Raw genomic sequence first — 24,226 nt, 5'->3', positions numbered from 1 at the left:
GAACACAACAAGAAAGATTCGGGTTGCTTGCCACACATTTGTCCATGCATGATTCAAATTTCATGCCTCTTCAGTGCCGTTGGGGCCACGGTTGGAAATTTCACCATTTGGCACGCTCGTGCATCTTTTTCGAGAACTCGGATTCGGACAGTTAGAAGTTGAGGATCCGAGACCCCATCAGAGAATGGACCACACGGACTTATGCTAGGGAAGTTCCTCTATGTCCACACCGTGCATGGATTTGGGCATCGCACTCACTTCTCCCAGCACATCAAAGTTGGGTCGTCCCGGCGAAAATAGTGCAAAATCGCCATAACAGAGTTTCAGATGCGAAATAAGTCTGAATCGCATCTGAACAGAACAACAAAGATCCGGGTTGCTTGCCACACATTTGTCCATGCATGATTCGAATTTCATGCCTCCTTGGCGCCGTTTGTGCCACTGTTGGAAATTTCTGCCATTTACCATGCTCGTGCATCTTTTTCGAGAACCCGGATTCGGAGAGCTAGAAGTTGAGAATCCGGGACGCCATCAGAGAACGGACCACAAGGACTTGTGCTAGGAAAGTTGCTCAATGTCCACATCACTCCGTGCATAGATTTGGGCATCGCAAATCACTTCTCACATCGCGTCAAAGTTGGTATGCCCCAGAGTAAGAGATTGAAGGAAGGTGTTTCCAGTTTTTTTCTTGGGGTTTGAAGGTGAAGCTTGGGGATCAAAATGATGTCGTATCCAGAGTTTTTTGGTGGTCCTAATGAAGATGTGGCAGATTTTTTGGAAAGGATGGAGGTTGCATGCATAAGCATCCACATCAATGAGCCAGCACAGGTATTGCGGTTGTTTTCTGAATATCTGCTTGAAGAGGGATGCAAGGATTTGGTACAGAGCTTATGAGGAGTCACTGAAGGATGCTGAGCCACGCATTCCAATGACTGAGGATGGATTGAAGACTGCACTTTTGAACAGGTTCAAGAAGATTGAGGATCCACACAAAGTTTGGCATGAAGTGCAGGGGTTGATACAGGGTGAGTTGGAGCCAATTGATGATTATGTGAAGAAATTCTCTTTGCTGTGGGAGACTTTGTGTAGGGCTTTGGGGGAGAATCAAGTACCTCCGAACATGATGAAGAAGGATCGTTTTATTGCAGGATTGAATGGAGGCATTCGTTGGAAGGTTGAGTTAAAGAAGCCCAGGTCGTATGAGGATGCAGTGGAGATAGCCAAATCAAAAGATTGGAAATTGCAACGGATGAACTAGCTGGGGATGGTTCCAGTGGGGCAGTGAGGCCTGAAATGAGAAGGGTAGAAGCGGTACCGATGAGAACCGTGCTGGAAAGAGTGCAACCGACACAGAATCCCAGGTGAATAATGCCATACCACAGGGGACAAAGGTAGCACCTACAGCTGTTCCAGCTTTTGATGAAGGGCTTCAACAGGATATGAGGCAAATGGTGGATTGTATGAAGAATCTGAGTTTGAAGATGATGGAGAACACAGGTGGTGGACGTGGCCGAGGCAGAGGCTATAATCAGGAAGGGGTTGAAGGTCAGGTAGGCTATGGAGGCGGTCGTGGTTATGGCAGGGGTAGACGGTTTATTCCTACATGCTGGAATTGTGAACTTGGACATCTAAGTACAGATTGTGATAAGCCTCAGCGACGAATGGGAGGTGATATGTATCCCTTACCCTCTCAGATTCCCAATAGGGCAAATGATTATGGAATTGAAATTAGAGGTGAAGCAGGGACCAGTGGGTTGACAAATGAGGAGAAAGGTAAAACTAAGGTGATAGATGTGGTCACCCTTGAGAAGACGAAGGAGGCAGAAGCTGATGTGATGCCTTTGGGAAAACGGATGCCACAGGAAAGGGAAAGCAGGGATGCTGTAGGGCCTAGCAAGAAAAAAGGTAAAGTGAAGGAAGGAGGAGATGTAAAGGTCAAGCAGAAGAGGACGTCTCGTAGGAAGTTTCAGGTGACTGATTTTCCGCTGGGGGTTGGGCAGAAAAGCTACAATTTACAGGAGGAAATGGCTGGAAGGATTGATGATACGACTAGTAGTACCACTACTTCTATAGCCCTTCACCTCCCAAACTTGGAAAATACGAACACAACGGAGGCACCACTAGCCACGGCTGGAACACTTCTCACGATTCACCACCCACCCACACCAGAGATATAGCTCAAAAACATGATAGACAACTGATCATTCAGTAAAACACACACAGCACCAACCACACTGTACAAACTCAGCAATTAAACCAAACCAGGACTCTGGCCAGGATTTACTGCCAAGGGAATTCACCCTTGCGTCTGACAACCAAGCCTCTGTCTCCCGATCTCTGCTTCTCTTCAGAGGGCGCCCCACTAGCAACCCTCAGCTTCACTTCCTCTGTAACCCGGCTACTCTTTGTCTAGCTGCTACTACCTGCCAAGTGTCATAGGCGAGTCCCACCTGTCTCCAGCCCACACAAAAACCCAAGGCTCTCTCTGGTCAGCATCCACTCTCTGCCTGCAGTCGTCGCCCACACAAAACCAGCCACTTCTCTCTTCAAAGGGCGCCCCACCAGCTAACCCTCAACTCAGCAGCTCTCTCTCTCTCTCTGTCGTGACCAGCAACTTCGCTAACACCAGAGCCTTGCAGCTCGTCAGCTCCTCTTGCTCTTCACACTGCAGCTCCCTTCTCTCTGTTCACAAGGCGGCTATATCACCAGAGTCACCAGTGATAAAAAACAGGAGCAGGATGTAACACACACAAGAGAAGCAAACCCTAATCCATAATCATCAACCATAAAGAAGGAGAGAAGCCATAGTCACCATCTCTCTCACACACACAAAGGAGAACACAACCTAGTGTTATGTCCACACTACAAGATAAACCTAATGTAATGTCCACACACACATGACCAGCTGGACGCGGTCATAAACACACCACACGATATCTATCTACCATACTGTCAGTCTGTCAGCACCCATGTGCTATCCTCCAGCTGTATACGAGCTTGATATTTCAACACTCCCCCTCAAGCTCGACATGTCCATCTCTAGGACTCCCAATTGAGTACGGAAATACTCAAACTTATCCTTACCAAGTGCTTTGGTAAAGATATCTGCAACCTGCTCATCTGTCTGCACATATGTCAAATCAACATGCCCATCGAGCACCTTCTCTCTGATGAAATGATAATGGACCTCAATATGTTTGGTCCTAGCATGATAAACTGGGTTGCTAGCAAGCTGAATACTACTCATGTTGTCACAATGAATGACAACGCTCATATCACTCTGTAGCCTGACATCATCTAGCAACTTTTTCAACCACATAGCCTCACATGCAGCCATGGCTGCTCCACGATACTCTGCCTCTGTGGTAGATAAAGCAACTGTAGGTTGCTTTTTACTGCTCCAACTCACAGCTCCACTACCAAGGCTGAAAACATAGCCACTGGTAGATCTCCTGTCATATGCACTACCGGCCCAATCTGCATCTGTATATCCATAGACATGCATGTCTTTTCCTGCCTCATAGAAAAGACCATAATGCGCGGTAGTTTTGACATATCTCAGAATCCGTCTCACAGCATCCAAGTGAGATTTACGAGGACTCTGCATAAACTGACTCACTAAACCAACTGCATAACTGAGATCTGGCCTCGTAATGGTCATGTAGATAAGGCTACCAACCATTTGCCTGTACATGGTGATATCATCAAGCTCATCACCCAAATCAGCCCTAAGCTTCATGTTTTGCTCTAATGGTGTCAACATTGGTTTGCATGCTGTCATACCATACTTTGCCAGCATGTCAAGTGCATATTGCCTTTGCACCAACCATATACCCTTGCCTGTTCTAATCACCTCAATGCCAAGAAAGAACCTCAAATCACCAAGGTCTTTCATATCAAACTCTTTGCATAAAGAGGCCTTAACCTCATCAATGCCTTTCCCACAATCACCTGTGATAATCAAATCATCAACATAAATGACTATCATCACAATACCATCATGTGTCTTCTTCACATAAAGTGAAGAGTCTGCATTTCCAACCACAAATCCAATACTGACAAGATATCTGCTGATTTTGTCACTCCAAGCACGAGGTGCTTGCTTCAAACCATAAAGTGCTTTCTTTAACCTGCAAACGAAAGTAGGATATTTTGGATGTACATATCCTTCTGGCTGTTCCATGTACACCTCTTCTTGTAGATCACCATTCAAGAAAGCATTCTTTACATCCATTTGATGTAAAGCCCAACCTTTTTGTGCTGCTAATGCAATGATAGACCTCACTGTAGCCATCTTAGCCACTGGGCTGAAAGTTTCATCATAATCAAGACCATAAGTTTGTGCATATCCTTTAGCGACCAGCCTTGCCTTATGTCTCTCTAGGCTGCCATCTGACTTGCACTTTACCTTATACACCCATTTGCATCCAATTGCATTCTTTCCTTTAGGTAACTCAGCCAATTCCCATGTATCATTTTTGTCCAAAGCATTCATCTCTTCATCCATGGCTTTCTCCCATACAGGCTCTCCAACAGCCTCTGTATAGCATGTAGGTTCCACATGCTTTACCATAGATGTCATGTATGCATAGTGCATAGCAAAATCTCTATATGTCAATCTTTCCACTGGATATCTGACTCTCTGGGATCTCCGCAATGCATGCGGGTCACTCTGTACACCTGTAACTCTGGCATGTGGTGGCACATATCTGTCCTGACTAGCACCCGGGGTGCGTACAACAGGTATCCCGAGCTCCTCATCCAAACTCTCTGAGCTAGAAGACTCATAACCTGTGATCCCAATTCCCTCGACTTTCTTCTTGCCTTTATCCATAGCACTACTCCCAGTGCTCACACTCTCATGTCTCAGACGTCCTGACCATGGACGTACACTGCTACTACTCTCAGCTTCTGCTGCTGGCCCAGACATAGTAGTAGAACTAGAACTTGCTTGTGATGGCAAGTTCACAGGCACATTCGCCTCAAGTGTGTCAATGACTCCCTCATCTTTGGCTTTATACCAACTAGCAAGCTCATCGAATACAACATCTCGTGAGATGACTACTTGTCTAGTTTGAGGGTTATAGCATTTGTAAGCCTTTCGATCCTGTGCATATCCAACAAAGACACATTTCTCTGCTTTAGGATCCAACTTCCGTCTTCTTTCATCAGGCACATGAACATAAGCTACACATCCAAAGACTTTCAGATGTCCAATATCTGGCCTGTAACCTGTAAGCCGCATCTCAGGCGTGCTTCCATGAATGGCTGCTGTAGGTGATTTGTTCAGGATATACACTGCAGTAGCACATGCTTCTGCCCAATAGTAATCTGGCATGCTCTTTTCATTGAGCATTGCCCTTGCCACTTCACATATGACACGATTCTTTCTCTCAGCCACACCATTCTGCTGAGGTGTATACCTGCATGTCAACTGTCTTCTTATCCCATGCTTCCGCAAGAAATGCTCAAATGCTTTTGAGGTGTATTCACCACCTCCATCTGTTCTCAGACACTTAATCCAACAGCCATATTGTTTTTCTACAAGAGCTTTGAAATCCATCAATTTTTCCAGCACTTCACTCTTCTCTCTCAAAAAATATATCCATGTCATCCTGCTGAAGTCATCTATAAATGTCACATAGTATAGACTTCCTTTGATAGATGGGTTTTGTGCTGGGCCCCATACATCACTGTGCACTATTTCAAGTGGTCTATTACTCATGTTTCCTTCTCTAGGAAACCTCAACCTTGCCTGCTTCCCAAACTGACAGGCTTCACAAACATGCATGTAAGATTCCTCCCCCACCCCCTTTTTGATGTCTAGTATCTTTCCCTGTAATCAATCCCTCTTCAGAAATATAAAGACCTTGTTTCTATCTGTTTTAGCCTAGAGAGAGAAAAATATTCTAGAGAGAGAATATTCAGATTTTGAATATTTTTGGATAGAAAAATATCTCTTCTAATTCAGATGAGTTCCCTTGAAACAGAAATTCAAAAAGAATTTTCCAATGTGCAATTGGAATTAATTGAAAATAGCTATAAAGAACCTTAGCCTAAGGGTCTAGATTTTCAGAAATCTTTAGACTATGGTCCAATTAAGGTTCCTATGGACCAATAGCATCAATCCATGTGTAGGGAGGAGATAAATCCAACTTGTAAAAAGAAAATACCCAAAAATGAGTAAATGCTCACATGAGGTGAAGAGTTGAAAATGTACAAGGTTTATTAGTAAAAAACTATGAGCAATATTAAAAATATGACATATGTAAGGAAGGGGAATTCTTTAAAGGAGGTGCATATTTCACATAAGATGAAGAGTTGAAAATGTACAAGGTTTATTAGTAAAAAAATTATGAGCAATATTAAAAATATGAGATATTTTGGGAATAATGATTTTATTATGACACATATGTAAGGAAGGGGAGTCCCTTAAATGCTCACATAAGATGAAGAGTTGAAAATGTACAAGGTTTATTAGTAAAAAACTATGAGCAATATTAAAATGATTCCATTATGACACATATGTAAGGAAGGGGAGTTCTTTAAAGGATGTGCATATTTCACATAAGATGAAGAGTTGAAAATGTACAAGGTTTATTAGTAAAAAACTATGAGCAATATTAAAATGATTCCATTATGACACATATGTAAGGAAAGAGAGTTCTTTAAAGGAGGTGCATATTTCACATGCTTGAATGAGTTTTAAACTCATAAAAATTGAGATATTTCATCTCTCCTCTCTCCTCATTCAAGTCTAGTTCCAAAAAGTTAGCTTAACTGATCTAAAAATGGTCAAATATTGACCAAACTGATTTAGAAAATTCTAGAATCAGTTTGTTTGGTTAAGAGCTCAATTTTTCCTATAAATAGAAGCCTCCCCCTTGTTGAAAAATATATAGTGTTTATGCATCGTTACTCTACTCCACCTAAGCCAGAAACTATGAATTCATTTAATAATTCACTAGTTTTTGGAGCTTTCCTCTTTCTTCAATCCCCATTAGTGGCTCCATCAACATACTTAACCAATTGATTGGTTGGGGGCCTTTACCGTGAACAAAGAATCAAGCAAGTTGTAAGGTAATTAGTGAATATTGATCTTTCTATAATTTCTCAATGTTTCTCTCTTCTCAACCCCTCTCAAGCTTGAGAAGTTTAATTGGTATGGTTTTTTTTAATGCTATTGAAGTTTGAATAGTAGTGAAGAGTTACATAATGCTAATGAAGTTAATTTTCATTTATGTTTAAATTCTAATGATTTTTATGTAAATTCTCTCTCTCACTCAAGAAATGGTCATACTCATGAACCGTTCTCAATCCAAATCAAGCTTTTCATAAAGCTTTTCCTTAACCCAAGATTAAGCTATGCTTGAGGCCAAATTAATGGCTTTTTCTTATGCTTTTAGTTTATGTATATTAATGATTCAATCCATTATGGATTGATAATCCAATTAGAGATTATTTTAATTATTTTCTTAATGATAAGCATTATCCCTTAGAAAAATTGAGATTTATCAGTCATAGCAGCGGAGCTATGGCAAAATTTTTATAAAAATTATGCATAAAATAATCTCATTCAAAGCATAAAAAGAAGACTTCCTACCATATTCTAGGAATTATCATCCTAGATTAATTGAAAGAATTTCATTACAATCATGGAGAAATTGAATTTTAATATGATGCATAAAGGAAAATTTTTATATCAAAAGTGTTACTTTATCATTTTTAATTTTCATGCATAGAAGTATGCATAAAGGAAAATTTTTTATATCAAAAGTGTTACTTTTATCATTTTTAATTTTCATGCATAGAAGTATGTATAAAGGAAAATTTTTTATATCAAAAGTGTTACTTTTATCATTTTTAATTTTCATGCATAGAAGTATGCATAAAGGAAAATTTTTTATATCAAAAGTGTTACTTTTATCATTTTTAATTTTCATGCATAGAAGTATGCATAAAAGATAATTTTTATATTAAAAGTGTTACTTTTACCATTTTTAATTTTCATGCATAGAAGTATGCATAAAGGATAATTTTTTTTAATATCAAAAGTGATACTTTTATCATATTGGATTTCATGCATAGAGGTATGCATAAAAATTGATTATTTTATTATAAAAGTGTAACTTTTATCATAATTAGAATTCATGCATGGAGGTATGCATAAAAGATATTCTTTTTATACTAAAAGTGTGATTTTCATCATAAATGGATTTTATGCATAAATTAGATGCATAAGAGAAATTCTTTTATTCTAAAAGTGTAATTCCTACCAAATTGACTTTATGCATAAGAAGATGCATTTTAAAAAAAATGATTTTTTGTCATTCTCATCTAAATTGAATTTATGCATAGGAAGATGCATAAAAGATTGAATTTTAATTCAAAAGTGTCATTTTCATTTAAAATGAATTTATGCATAGGAAGATGCATAAAAGATTGATTTTTCTTCGGAAGTATTAATCTCCTTAAATGGAATTTATGCATAAGTAAATGTGTAAAGAAATCTTATATCAAATATAAGAGTTCTCTTGTATTCTATAAATAGACATGAGATGTGATAGGATGTGATAAGAGGTGTATAAGAGATGATAAGAGGTGATAAGATGAATTAAGATGTGATAAGATGTGTATGGGATGAGGTAAGAAGTGTATGTGATAGGATAAGATGTATATGGGTTGTGATAGGGCGAAAATGGATGTATGTATGTGGATGTGTGGATATGGAGATGGGAGTGTGGATGTATGAACATGAAAATGGATATATGCATGAAGATGTATATGCATAGATGTAATGTGGATGTGGATGTATGTATGTATGTGGATGTAGATGTGGATGTATAGATGTGAATGGGAATGGGGATGTGGATGTATGTGAATGTGAATGTAGATGTGGATGTATGTGAATATGGATGTGGATGTGGATGTATAAATGAGGATGTGAATGTGGATGTGAATGTGAATGTGGATGTGAATGTGGATGTATGGATGTGGATATGGATGTGTATGTATGAATGTGGATATGGGATGTGGATGTATAAATGAGGATGTGAAAATGGATGTATCCATGTAAATGTGGATGTATGAATGTGAATGTGAATTAATGTGTCGTCGATATGAGGAAATGGATGAGAACGAGTACACATTGAATGGAATGTGGAATAAGTAATGTGGACTAAGGAGGGATAATGTGGAAAGACGAGAGTTTGATTTAGAAACTGTATTTTGTGACTGTTTGTAAATGACTGTTTTATGTCAAGAATGCTGGGGAAGCATTTTGACCATCTTGTGGATTAAGGTCATGAAGACCTAACTGTTAAAGTTGCAACTGCTGACGGAGAGTCAATGGAGGACGTCTCGCGTAGCAAGGTCGACCGAGGTCTTGACCAGCCTCGGTTCGATTTAAATGGTGAGCTTCCGGTACGGTGGATGAGGGACCAAGGAAGCGGCCTATGAGTGAAGCGCTAGGTCACCTGCGAAGGATCCTAGAGGGTGCTGACCATACGGTGCTCGGGCTTTGGGTCGCCCAGGATACCCACGCGTGCGTCGAGGAAGATATTGGAACAAGGAGTAAGAGTTGTTTTGTGAAACCGGGCATGGATCTGGTTGATTGACCTTGCTGGTCCTCAACGGATGAGTCCATGGCTCTTTTATATGGATCTGTTGGTTGATCTTGCTGATCTTCAACGAGAGTCCATCTTGATAAGTGATTATATTGCCGAGTATTATGGGCTAGGAACTATGGAAACGGCCTCTGTGTGGACAGGTGGTGAGCGTTCTAGTTGCCAATGATGCCATAGATACTCTGATGAAGGAATGATGGAAAATTATGAATCAACTGGATAAATTGGAAGATTGTGATCAGTGGTACTATGGTTTCATTAAAGGATTGTTTTAAAGTTAGCTGATGCTAAGAAAAAGGCAATTTTCATATTGGGTGTGTAAGTGGTGTGGCTAGTTTTATGTTTGCATGAACTTCCGGCTAGGGGGCCTTGGAACTCTTTTCCTTGGTACCCGGGACAAAACCTAACCAAATTCCAAATTGGATCCCATCACTACAGTGGTTGGGCGGTTGGCTAACCCATGGGATCGGATGGGGTTAGGCTGGACTGATGGATCCGTAAATCGAGATTTAAATTCTATTATTACGATAGATGAAGTAAATCCCGGATAGAAATTGTTCTATGGATAGGAATCAACGGCTGTGCCTCTTGATGGGGAAAAAAGCGTTGATCCCAATGATCCAAGTGCAAGTTCTTCCTTGATTTGACCAAGTACCGTTAAAGGTGCAGTCAGATCAGTTGATCCGTAATGATCTTGACTACGTTAGAGTAAAGAGTTATCCTGGTGGAATCGTCCATGCTTTCCGGGTAAAGGAAGTTTTTCCGATTTCGGTTTTGGACAAACCGACGGATTAGTCTCTTGTCCGGATATCCGTGGGTGAGGCCCCGAGTGTGAGACCCCTACCCACGCACGATGTGCTACTTCCGCTGCTAGTACCCCGAATCCGTTGCTCGGTGGGAACAGGGGGATCTCACAGTTGGTATCAGAGCATTTGGCTAATAAAGATCAACTGAGAAACCAAATATGTCAAAAATTTATCAAGAAGCACAAAAAAGGTTGTAATTGTGTGATATAATTCATACAATTTGATATTCAAACTGAAATTCATAATTTGGTAATTGGGTCTTCAGATGGAAGTACCGCAATTATATAGAATCCTTGACTTGCTTGAGGCCTAGACATGATGGTATTTACCTTATAATTCCAAGGGCCGTGACTATCCGTATATACCGAGAGTATAACTGCAGCTCTTTACTGACAGTATATACGAGTAAATCTAAGACTTGAAATTATAAGCGTTAATGCTATCCAGATGATGAATTTGAATGTGGTTGATATGATTTTTAATTCTGTTTGAGAATTGATGAATTGATTTGGATTCTGATTGAAAAATGATGATCCCTGAAAATTGATTGAAGTGTAATAAGCTGAGCGAAACCTCAATGAGGATGAATGGGACGAGTCCCTGTGATGATATTCATAACTGGAATGATGATAGTGATTTCAGCAAATCACTATGAGATTAGTGGATTGTGCTGTCAAAGTGCTACTGTTAACACTTGACTCGGTATATCAAGTTAAGGGATGACAAATTGAAAACTTGCTTGACTGAAATTCCCGTGGAGGAATGTTCAGAAAGAAAAATTTTTGATCTGATGGACCATTATCGTGTTAAAGATATGAATGATATGATCTGAAATGAATTATTATTTAATGATGAGTTCTATATAAGGGATATTTATCCCCGTATTCTGTTGGGTTGACCAGAATATAAGGAACCCCAGAATAAATTGGATCTTAAGAAAAAGAGTTGTCCTCTACCTTACGAGATGAGGACATCTCGCACTTTTCAAGTGGGGTAGAATGTAAGATTCTCCCCCAGCCTTAGAGGTATACAGGAGTAAGAATCTCCCTTTCTGATCTTATAATTATTCTCTCTCTAAAATAAAAGAAAGATTCTGTTTAAAAAACGGAAGAACCTTTTTCCTGAATACTTCTCAAGAGTCCCACCTGTTTTAAGATTCAGAACAATGAGTTCAGAAGGAGAATCGATGTTTTGGATATCAAGGTTTTGGTCTTCATTCGAGTACGGCCCAAAAGAAGTTCTTTATCTCTTGGGAAGAAGTTATCTCCCAGATATTGTGGACCAAAGAAAGTAGGTGATTTAGCTTACGAGCTTCTTTTATCTCCTCATCTCAAAGTTTGAATGCCTTCTATAGAAAAATGTGCCAAACCCAAATCATGGAAAGACGGTAAAACTTCAGTGGCAAGTTACCGTTGGCTTCTAAGTTACGCTAGCTCCTTCCTTTATATAAGTCGTAACTTTTACTTGTCGTTCACAGTAATCTTACTTCCATCGATCTCCTTTCTTTCTTAATCTCCTTCATGGCTTGGCAACAAGAATTAGTTTTATCCATGATGATTTCTCACCTTCAAGACGCAAGGGAGTCTGTGAAGAAAGATTTTATAGAGCAGTATGAGCGCTCACTTTTCCCTCACTTGGGAACTTCTGTAGCGCAGACAAAATGGCGGACCTATCAAGACATAACTAGGGTAACACCCTGGGGTCAGCAGCACTTTCGTAACAATGTCCGCTTGGCCATGGTTATTGAAGCTTTGGGTTTGGGTCCCCGATACTACTGCGTCATGAGATCAAGACATCTTGGGTTTTCTGAGCGGGTCTTCTTACTGGCGTGTTTTCTTCCTCATGAGAAGATATGCCTTTACCCCGTTTTTGGCTTACCTCTCAGAGGTCCTTTTCTTAGAACACCTCATACCACTGAGATAGGCGCAGCAATAACCCACAGAATCATTCCCATAGATGAGTTACCTTATACTTGTGCAGCTTGTGAGGACTGCTTTTGTGACCATATGATGGACGGGCTTATGGAAGTGTAAAGAGTTCCTCTATCTTTACTGTATAAGTTCCGAGAATGAATAAAGTTTAAATCTTGTTCGTATTTTGAATCTTGCTCTCTTTAAGAATTATCTTGGTGGTTAATCTTGATTAAAATTTTTCTCTAAGTCTCATATTCGTGCATCTTGCGAAATTATCCCAGTTTGCGAGATGAGGACATCTCGCATTTTTTTAAGTGGGGTAGAATGTAAGATTCCTCCCCCACCCCCTTTTTGATGTCTAGTATCTTTCCCTGTAATCAATCCCTCTTCAGAAATATAAAGACCTTGTTTCTATCTGTTTTAGCCTAGAGAGAGAAAAATATTCTAGAGAGAGAATATTCAGATTTTGAATATTTTTGGATAGAAAAATATCTCTTCTAATTCAGATGAGTTCCCTTGAAACAGAAATTCAAAAAGAATTTTCCAATGTGCAATTGGAATTAATTGAAAATAGCTATAAAGAACCTTAGCCTAAGGGTCTAGATTTTCAGAAATCTTTAGACTATGGTCCAATTAAGGTTCCTATGGACCAATAGCATCAATCCATGTGTAGGGAGGAGATAAATCCAACTTGTAAAAAGAAAATACCCAAAAATGAGTAAATGCTCACATGAGGTGAAGAGTTGAAAATGTACAAGGTTTATTAGTAAAAAACTATGAGCAATATTAAAAATATGACATATGTAAGGAAGGGGAATTCTTTAAAGGAGGTGCATATTTCACATAAGATGAAGAGTTGAAAATGTACAAGGTTTATTAGTAAAAAAATTATGAGCAATATTAAAAATATGAGATATTTTGGGAATAATGATTTTATTATGACACATATGTAAGGAAGGGGAGTCCCTTAAATGCTCACATAAGATGAAGAGTTGAAAATGTACAAGGTTTATTAGTAAAAAACTATGAGCAATATTAAAATGATTCCATTATGACACATATGTAAGGAAGGGGAGTTCTTTAAAGGATGTGCATATTTCACATAAGATGAAGAGTTGAAAATGTACAAGGTTTATTAGTAAAAAACTATGAGCAATATTAAAATGATTCCATTATGACACATATGTAAGGAAAGAGAGTTCTTTAAAGGAGGTGCATATTTCACATGCTTGAATGAGTTTTAAACTCATAAAAATTGAGATATTTCATCTCTCCTCTCTCCTCATTCAAGTCTAGTTCCAAAAAGTTAGCTTAACTGATCTAAAAATGGTCAAATATTGACCAAACTGATTTAGAAAATTCTAGAATCAGTTTGTTTGGTTAAGAGCTCAATTTTTCCTATAAATAGAAGCCTCCCCCTTGTTGAAAAATATATAGTGTTTATGCATCGTTACTCTACTCCACCTAAGCCAGAAACTATGAATTCATTTAATAATTCACTAGTTTTTGGAGCTTTCCTCTTTCTTCAATCCCCATTAGTGGCTCCATCAACATACTTAACCAATTGATTGGTTGGGGGCCTTTACCGTGAACAAAGAATCAAGCAAGTTGTAAGGTAATTAGTGAATATTGATCTTTCTATAATTTCTCAATGTTTCTCTCTTCTCAACCCCTCTCAAGCTTGAGAAGTTTAATTGGTATGGTTTTTTTTAATGCTATTGAAGTTTGAATAGTAGTGAAGAGTTACATAATGCTAATGAAGTTAATTTTCATTTATGTTTAAATTCTAATGATTTTTATGTAAATTCTCTCTCTCACTCAAGAAATGGTCATACTCATGAACCGTTCTCAATCCAAATCAAGCTTTTCATAAAGCTTTTCGTTAACCCAAGATTAAGCTATGCTTGAGGCCAAATTAATGGCTTTTTCTTATGCTTTTAGTTTATGTATATTAATGATTCAATCCATTATGGATTGATAATCCAATTAGAGATTATTTTAATTATTTTCTTAATGATAAGCATTATCCCTTAGAAAAATTGAGATTTATCAGTCATAGCAGCGGAGCTATGGCAAAATTTTTATAAAAATTATGCATAAAATAATCTCATTCAAAGCATAAAAAGAAGACTTCCTACCATATTCTAGGAATTATCATCCTAGATTAATTGAAAGAATTTCATTACAATCATGGAGAAATTGAATTTTAATATGATGCATAAAGGAAAATTTTTATATCAAAAGTGTTACTTTATCATTTTTAATTTTCATGCATAGAAGTATGCATAAAGGAAAATTTTTTATATCAAAAGTGTTACTTTTATCATTTTTAATTTTCATGCATAGAAGTATGCATAAAGGAAAATTTTTTATATCAAAAGTGTTACTTTTATCATTTTTAATTTTCATGCATAGAAGTATGCATAAAGGAAAATTTTTTATATCAAAAGTGTTACTTTTATCATTTTTAATTTTCATGCATAGAAGTATGCATAAAAGATAATTTTTATATTAAAAGTGTTACTTTTACCATTTTTAATTTTCATGCATAGAAGTATGCATAAAGGATAATTTTTTTTAATATCAAAAGTGATACTTTTATCATATTGGATTTCATGCATAGAGGTATGCATAAAAATTGATTATTTTATTATAAAAGTGTAACTTTTATCATAATTAGAATTCATGCATGGAGGTATGCATAAAAGATATTCTTTTTATACTAAAAGTGTGATTTTCATCATAAATGGATTTTATGCATAAATTAGATGCATAAGAGAAATTCTTTTATTCTAAAAGTGTAATTCCTACCAAATTGACTTTATGCATAAGAAGATGCATTTTAAAAAAAATGATTTTTTGTCATTCTCATCTAAATTGAATTTATGCATAGGAAGATGCATAAAAGATTGAATTTTAATTCAAAAGTGTCATTTTCATTTAAAATGAATTTATGCATAGGAAGATGCATAAAAGATTGATTTTTCTTCGGAAGTATTAATCTCCTTAAATGGAATTTATGCATAAGTAAATGTGTAAAGAAATCTTATATCAAATATAAGAGTTCTCTTGTATTCTATAAATAGACATGAGATGTGATAGGATGTGATAAGAGGTGTATAAGAGATGATAAGAGGTGATAAGATGAATTAAGATGTGATAAGATGTGTATGGGATGAGGTAAGAAGTGTATGTGATAGGATAAGATGTATATGGGTTGTGATAGGGCGAAAATGGATGTATGTATGTGGATGTGTGGATATGGAGATGGGAGTGTGGATGTATGAACATGAAAATGGATATATGCATGAAGATGTATATGCATAGATGTAATGTGGATGTGGATGTATGTATGTATGTGGATGTAGATGTGGATGTATAGATGTGAATGGGAATGGGGATGTGGATGTATGTGAATGTGAATGTAGATGTGGATGTATGTGAATATGGATGTGGATGTGGATGTATAAATGAGGATGTGAATGTGGATGTGAATGTGAATGTGGATGTGAATGTGGATGTATGGATGTGTATGTATGAATGTGGATATGGGATGTGGATGTATAAATGAGGATGTGAAAATGGATGTATCCATGTAAATGTGGATGTATGAATGTGAATGTGAATTAATGTGTCGTCGATATGAGGAAATGGATGAGAACGAGTACACATTGAATGGAATGTGGAATAAGTAATGTGGACTAAGGAGGGATAATGTGGAAAGACGAGAGTTTGATTTAGAAACTGTATTTTGTGACTGTTTGTAAATGACTGTTTTATGTCAAGAATGCTGGGGAAGCATTTTGACCATCTTGTGGATTAAGGTCATGAAGACCTAACTGTTAAAGTTGCAACTGCTGACGGAGAGTCAATGGAGGACGTCTCGCGTAGCAAGGTCGACCGAGGTCTTGACCAGCCTCGGTTCGATTTAAATGGTGAGCTTCCGGTACGGTGGATGAGGGACCAAGGAAGCGGCCTATGAGTGAAGCGCTAGGTCACCTGCGAAGGATCCTAGAGGGTGCTGACCATACGGTGCTCGGGCTTTGGGTCGCCCAGGATACCCACGCGTGCGTCGAGGAAGATATTGGAACAAGGAGTAAGAGTTGTTTTGTGAAACCGGGCATGGATCTGGTTGATTGACCTTGCTGGTCCTCAACGGATGAGTCCATGGCTCTTTTATATGGATCTGTTGGTTGATCTTGCTGATCTTCAACGAGAGTCCATCTTGATAAGTGATTATATTGCCGAGTATTATGGGCTAGGAACTATGGAAACGGCCTCTGTGTGGACAGGTGGTGAGCGTTCTAGTTGCCAATGATGCCATAGATACTCTGATGAAGGAATGATGGAAAATTATGAATCAACTGGATAAATTGGAAGATTGTGATCAGTGGTACTATGGTTTCATTAAAGGATTGTTTTAAAGTTAGCTGATGCTAAGAAAAAGGCAATTTTCATATTGGGTGTGTAAGTGGTGTGGCTAGTTTTATGTTTGCATGAACTTCCGGCTAGGGGGCCTTGGAACTCTTTTCCTTGGTACCCGGGACAAAACCTAACCAAATTCCAAATTGGATCCCATCACTACAGTGGTTGGGCGGTTGGCTAACCCATGGGATCGGATGGGGTTAGGCTGGACTGATGGATCCGTAAATCGAGATTTAAATTCTATTATTACGATAGATGAAGTAAATCCCGGATAGAAATTGTTCTATGGATAGGAATCAACGGCTGTGCCTCTTGATGGGGAAAAAAGCGTTGATCCCAATGATCCAAGTGCAAGTTCTTCCTTGATTTGACCAAGTACCGTTAAAGGTGCAGTCAGATCAGTTGATCCGTAATGATCTTGACTACGTTAGAGTAAAGAGTTATCCTGGTGGAATCGTCCATGCTTTCCGGGTAAAGGAAGTTTTTCCGATTTCGGTTTTGGACAAACCGACGGATTAGTCTCTTGTCCGGATATCCGTGGGTGAGGCCCCGAGTGTGAGACCCCTACCCACGCACGATGTGCTACTTCCGCTGCTAGTACCCCGAATCCGTTGCTCGGTGGGAACAGGGGGATCTCACAATGCATATGACCATCATATTTGAATCGAGGCAATCCACTGACAATGCCCCTTGTTTGCATGTTCTTTAATCTCTGTATATTGACATGTCCAATCCGCTTGTGCCACATGTCAATGTCCTGCACAATCCCATTGCTCTTTGAAAACATGGCTGAGCTCAATTCTGGTATGCCTGCATCCAATTTGAACAACCTTCCTTCCTTCTTGCCCTTGGCAACCAATCTACAGCCATGCTTAAAATCTTCCACAAAACAGCCTTTCTCATTGAATCTGACTTGTAGTCCCTGCTCAACCATTTGTCCTACTGATGCCAAACTCTTTGTAATGGATGGTACATATAACACTTCTGACATATTTTTCACATTTCCATCATGCATCTTCAAAGGCACACTGCCAACATGTGTTATAAGATGCTGAGTATCATCTCCTGTGACCACATAACCATTTGTATCCAATGGTTGCATCTTCTCAAACCACTCACCATGACATGTCATGTGGTTTGAGGCACCTGAATCCATATACCATGACTCATCTCGAGCATTCTGAGAATCCATTGTCCCCATAACATGCTTCATTGCAAAAAGATGGTTTGAACTCCCATCATTGTTACTGGTAGATGCATAATTTCCATGTTGTGGTCTTCCATTCCTCGCATCATTCTGCTTTTTGTAACAATCTTTTGCCAAATGTCCAAGTTTGCCACAATAGTAACATTCAATCCCATTCAAATTTTGTTGAGGACCTTGCCATCGTCCTCTACCACGAGCACCTGTTCCAAATCTCCCCCTATGGGATTGAAATCCACGACCTCCACGTGATCCAAATGATGACTGTGAATTCTGAAAATTCTGATTTGATTGTGGTTGCCTGTCATTCCAACCACGTCCTCCACGGCCTCGAGGGGTAAATCTCCCCCTGCCTCGAGAGCCTCTAGATGAGTAAAAAGCCTGATTTCTTGCATGTTCATCATTGCTTGACGAGGATGCAGCACCTGTAAGACTCATACCACCAAGTCCAAGCTTCAATTCTTCCACTATGAGCAATGACACAAGCTCATTAAAGTCTGGCATTCCTCCCAATCTTACTGAGATGGAAGTGTCAAAAGATTTGTATTCTTTGCCTAAACCACGCAATGTGAGAGCAACCAAATCATCATCATCCATTGGGGCATGGATCGATGACAAGGAATCAGCATAACCCTTGATTTCCTGAACATACTCATGTATACTCCTATTCCTTCGTGTTACACTGTGAATCTGTTGCTTTAGTTGTATCTTCCTTGCACCAGTGTCTGTCTCATACATTCGGCACAATATACCCCATGCTTCTTTCGGTGTATCTGCATCTTGGATGTGAATGAGCAAGGCATCTGTTACACATATTGAAAAATAATGCAACACCTTCGAAGATCGCTCTACCCATTGCTTGTGAGCCAGTAACTGAGCATTATTTGGTTGAGGAGGTAAGTATGGCTCCGGATCTTCCTCCGAGACAAGACTCCATAAACCTTTGCCTTTCAAAAAACTCTTCATTCGAAACTTTCACACTTGAAAGTTAGTGCGATCAAGCTTCTCTCCAACAATCTGTATCGGACCATCTCCCATTGTTGCAAAAAAATAGAGTAGATGTACCCTTTCGATTACAATGTACGAAGTACCTGTAATGCTCCAAATCTCTCCAAATCACATCAAATGCTTGCAAATTGTGTGCATTAACATCCCACAATGATTCACCAACAATGTACACTCGATCAAAGTTGAAATCAAATGAAACTCCTTCACAAAAAAATTTCTGGTTTTTTTCTCGCCAGTAAATTCTCGCCAGTAACCAGTCAAGATTATGCTCTAAATCCTTCAAATCTTGTCCAAATGCAATGATTCAACTTGCATTAGCTTCCCAACACATTTCTCCAACATATCCTAGAAGGGTTTGATCCAATTCTTCAAGGGGAATGAGAACCATCAATTTCTGTAACCTCTGGTTTGAATTTTTCTGCACCTGTCAGGTACCACCTCTCACTAAAAATGCTCTATCTCCTTCAAATCTTCTCCAAATCCAAAACTTTTTGATTCAAAAGTTTAGCAACTTATAGGACTCTACTTGTACCAGAGGAATTTGGCCAATTTGATATAGGCAAAGATTAATGCCTTGATTAAAAATGCTCTGTTTCTGGACAGAATTTCTGCAAACCTGCACACCTCTGATAAATCACTTCAATGAGCTCCAAATGCATGAAATGAGCTGCAATCAATCATCATAAGGCCTTAGCAATGTCTTTGCTAAACTCTCCAAGCTTTAAAGCATTCAATTTGGTGTCCAAATGAGTGAATTAGAGCAAATTCATTGCAAACTTTCCAAGAAACTCATCCAGAAAACGCCGCCTACTGTTGTGGGCTGTAGAGAGAGGGGAAATCTCAATTGACTTGATAGGCTTGTTAGCAATGACCTAATCTACCTTGGGTATGAAGGGTTTAGCTCAATTTTGCCTCTAGCTCCAGCAATTGATCCTCCACAGGGGGTATGTCCACTGGTTTTGTGAAAAACCAGAAACTTTTACATAAATCCACTTTCTCTTGATTTTAATCAAATCTGTATGCATCAATCTGCTTCAAGATTCTGTATGTTGCTTGTGCCCACTTTGTTAATACATTTGCAAGCCCAAATACATGTGCCTTTTGTATACATTTGCCAAGAGTATACATTCACTTCAAGCTTTCCATGAAAGCTTAGAGAAAAAACCAGAATTTTTCACTTGCTTTATGCACTTCAATCTTCACTGAACCTGCTCTTTGGCACCTGCAATCCGCAGAGGGGGTCTTGCTACACTTACCAATGGTCCTTAGCTCTCAGATCTGATGCCGGTGTGTGCTCCACAGCTTTTCCTTTGCTCCAAGCTCCAATGGCTTCCTTCACAGCTTTTTCTTCTTCTTCCCTCTTCTCTCACTCACTCACACAACTCAGCTAATGAGCTCTTGGCTCTGATACCATGATAAAAAACAGGAGCAGGATGTAACACACACAAGAGAAGCAAACCCTAATCCATAATCATCAACCATAAAGAAGGAGAGAAGCCATAGTCACCATCTCTCTCACACACACAAAGGAGAACACAACCTAGTGTTATGTCCACACTACAAGATAAACCTAATGTAATGTCCACACACACATGACCAGCTGGACGCGGTCATAAACACACCACATGATATCTATCTACCATACTGTCAGTCTGTCAGCACCCATGTGCTATCCTCCAGCTGTATACGAGCTTGATATTTCAACAACCAGCCAGTCGTCCCAACCAAGGCCACCTCCCCAAGCTGCGCTATCACTGGCGACTCCTTTGCGCCTCGACGCTCACCAGTATCCTTGCCAACAACCCGACTATCTTCGCCTGTAGCCCTTCTCTGTCTTGCTGACGAGACCAGCCCTTCGCATCTCACCAAGCGGCTCTCACGCGGCCCACACCAGCCCTTGTAGATCACCCGCCAGCCTTTTTCACCAGAGAGGCGGCCACACTCTTCACGCTCTCCCACCTTGCTCACCAGTATCACTAGGGCGACCCCTACCCTCTGCGCCTGTCTGCACAAGCACCCAGCCAACACAAAACATCCACAATGAGGCAGCACCCCTTTAACCCAAGGCAGCTGCTACCCCTACACCTACGACTGTCTTCGCTACAGCTCTGCGTTGAATCACCAGGGAGCGACCCCTCGTACCCTTGGCGGCACCACGCCTTCTTCGGTCTGCAACAGCTGCACTCTAGAGCGACCTTCGAGCACCAGGTGGCTACTCAACCTCTTCACGCCTGTCTGCTCTGCAGCGCCTCTGCAAGACAGTCTCCTCCACCCGACGGCCTTTTTTTCGATGTGGCCCTCTCATTCCTTTACGTCTTCGCCACCACCAGATGGTGCGCTGGCAGCTACGAAGGCTTCCACATGGCTATTCCCAAGTTGGCCACTTGTATTATTTTATTTATTTATTTTTTAAAGCTCAATGATGGCCACCAATGCTACAATGGCCCCTCCTTTCCTTGTACTTCAGGTTAACATGCCGCGCCCATGACCTTCCAAAAACAAGAGCTGCCCACAACCTCAGAATCATCAGCATCATAATTACCAATTACGATCATTCCCCATGCTCCAAAAGCGGCCTCTCTTCCGAATGATTCGGTGCCCCGCATTTGGTAACCACCTGCACACCACACTGCTGCAATAAAAACCCTCCAAATCTCCAACATCTGCTCCCAAAAAAAACTACACGCATACGAGCTCACTGCAAAACCACCCGCTCTGTACATTGCCAGGGCATTCAGGGCAAAGTTTATTCACAACCACGCATCCCATATGTACACAGACTCAAAACACTTTTCAGATTTTTGCCTGACACATGTCAATGAAGATATTGTGATCGATGATCAAGAAATAAGAGATGATCATGATAATGAGGATGAACGTGCCATTTCTCATGATCATGAGGATGACCCTACCATTGATGATGATGGTGATGTTGATGAGGACGATCGGACAGAATATCAATAGTGGAATAAATTTAATCATAGCCTTACAAATTGATCAAATGGATATTGATGTTGATCGTTTGGCAAGGATGGATCTTATTGAAGATGAGATTGAATCCTAACCAATCCATCATTGTATCGCTCTGAATTGATGACAATTCTATTGTATATGTTGTCTATGACCGTATATTAGGTATTATGCGAAAAATCTCGCATTATGGGAATTTTGAAATTGAGAGGTTTCATGTATTATCGGAATTTCCCACTTAATGTGGGAATAGTTATTGTGGAATTTCTTAATATAGAACGGAGGAAGATAGTGTTGAGATAATCACGGTTCGAACCAAAAAAGTGGTATAATTAGTATTTGTGCATAATTATATTTTGAAAGGAGTTTGATAATCATGTAGGAAGGTGGTGTTGATAAACACCATTAATAAGAAAGTGGTATTTGTTTCTTTGCAACAAGGACCTGCACCAATTGAGTTGTACACTGCACAAAATTTATGAAACAATTGAACAAATAAGATAGAAACATTATTATATCAAAAAAATGTAGGAGGCACAAAGAAAAATTTCATTCAATAAGTGAAAATAAAAAATAATTTAAAAGAAGATAGTACAAAAGTACATCTCTTTTGGATATTAGAGTTATAACCTAAAAATCCACATTGTCAATATTGCATCTACAAATGCTACTCCTCATTGAAGGAACCATCAATATGAGCTTCATCCTCACAGGCCAAGCCTAAGCATGCTTTTGCTTTACGAGCTTCCTTTTTTGGTATCTTGATTCTTTTGTATGGTGGTGGATTCCATGGTCTCCACCACGACCAAAGAATTGCATCAGCATTTTTCCATACTTGTTGTTCTGCCTCATTAATTTGCCAATATCCCTTCCAACAATCAGCATAAGCTTGAGTATCTGTCAAACCTTTCTTCCTTGCACAAGGTCCCCAATATTGAATCAAGAGTTTCTTATAATTTGGTGATGTAGGCTCATCATCAATATCCGATATTGCTGAACATGTAGCATAGGGTTAAATGCCTCCCTTGTGGTTTATCCCGTGCAAGCCCACAATAATGATCATTATGTTCTTCAATACCTAAGAATCTTTGTGCCTGCAATTATTCAACATTCATATCATCTAATTGATGGGACCCTTCAGATTTTGGCCAAAAATCTGTGTACTTTCTTGCCTCTGATTGTATTGGTTTTCCAAGCTCTTCGATTACATTACTCCAATAATCTATGACGGGCCTATAATATCTTGGCACAAATGAACCATTACTTAGATTCTGCCAAAATTTTATGTAACCCTTCAATCCTGATATTACTTCTGCATGCATCTTTATATGCTCGGCCATTGGTAGTAGAGGTGGATCTCCTTTTGGTAACCTTGGTTTACCTTCACTGTCTGTCTTCCAAAGATGGATACTTCCACTCCAATTACGAATAGCTACATGTGCCTTAAATTGCATTACCGGTGTGTCTCCTTCCATGAAGAACCTGAATAGAAGTGGTTTGGAGTGACCCATAAGTGCTTCTTGCCCATCACAAATGTAGCCATCACAATATGCCTTGAAGTCAGGGACCTCTGTAAAGCAAGAAGGGAGCTAGAGAAGAAGTTGAGTTGGTTCTTAAAGTATCCATCAAATGTGGTAAAGTAAAGGTTTGCCCCACTCTTAATTTCTCTGAAAACCTACTAAACATGGCATCTATATCCTCATGTGTATGTCCGACCATTAGAAATCCCAACTGTATAGTTTTGAAAGCACCCCGTGCAACAAGCAATGACAAATAGGCAAATAAGTACCGATTTTTATTTTCTCCAGCACAATTATCTAGTTGTAGCAACAAGTTTTCTGGCAACTTGCAAAATGAGGAAACCCAATTCATTGTGTCTCCCTGATTTATACATGGTTCAACAATGGGATCTTTACCATCACTCATATTGTGGTTGTCTAAAGTTATCCTTGAATTTAAAGCATGTAGAAGTGAAACATTGCTCCTTGGAAGCCCATTTGTTACTAGATCACCAAGAGGATGCTTATCCATCCTCTCTAAGTTATGTAAACAACTTGCAATTAAGCCAATTGTTAGATTGGGATCAGATGGCAAATAAAGTGTCCATAATGACCTTCTGCATGGCCATGAGTGATCATACCAATCAATGCAATTGGTAAATTATATCCCAAATCCACACCCTTGGGAAGGACCCGTAGTCTGGGAATGGTTGTTTTCTTTTGATCCATCTTGTCATGGATGATGCATACATACTTTTGTGGTTGGGTTTCCGAA

The sequence above is a fragment of the Cibotium barometz genome, chromosome 23 (genome assembly GCF_041138505.1).
Source record: "Cibotium barometz isolate CiBa-2024 chromosome 23, ASM4113850v1, whole genome shotgun sequence".
Lineage (NCBI taxonomy): Eukaryota > Viridiplantae > Streptophyta > Polypodiopsida > Cyatheales > Cibotiaceae > Cibotium > Cibotium barometz.
This window is presented reverse-complemented; position numbering follows the sequence as displayed.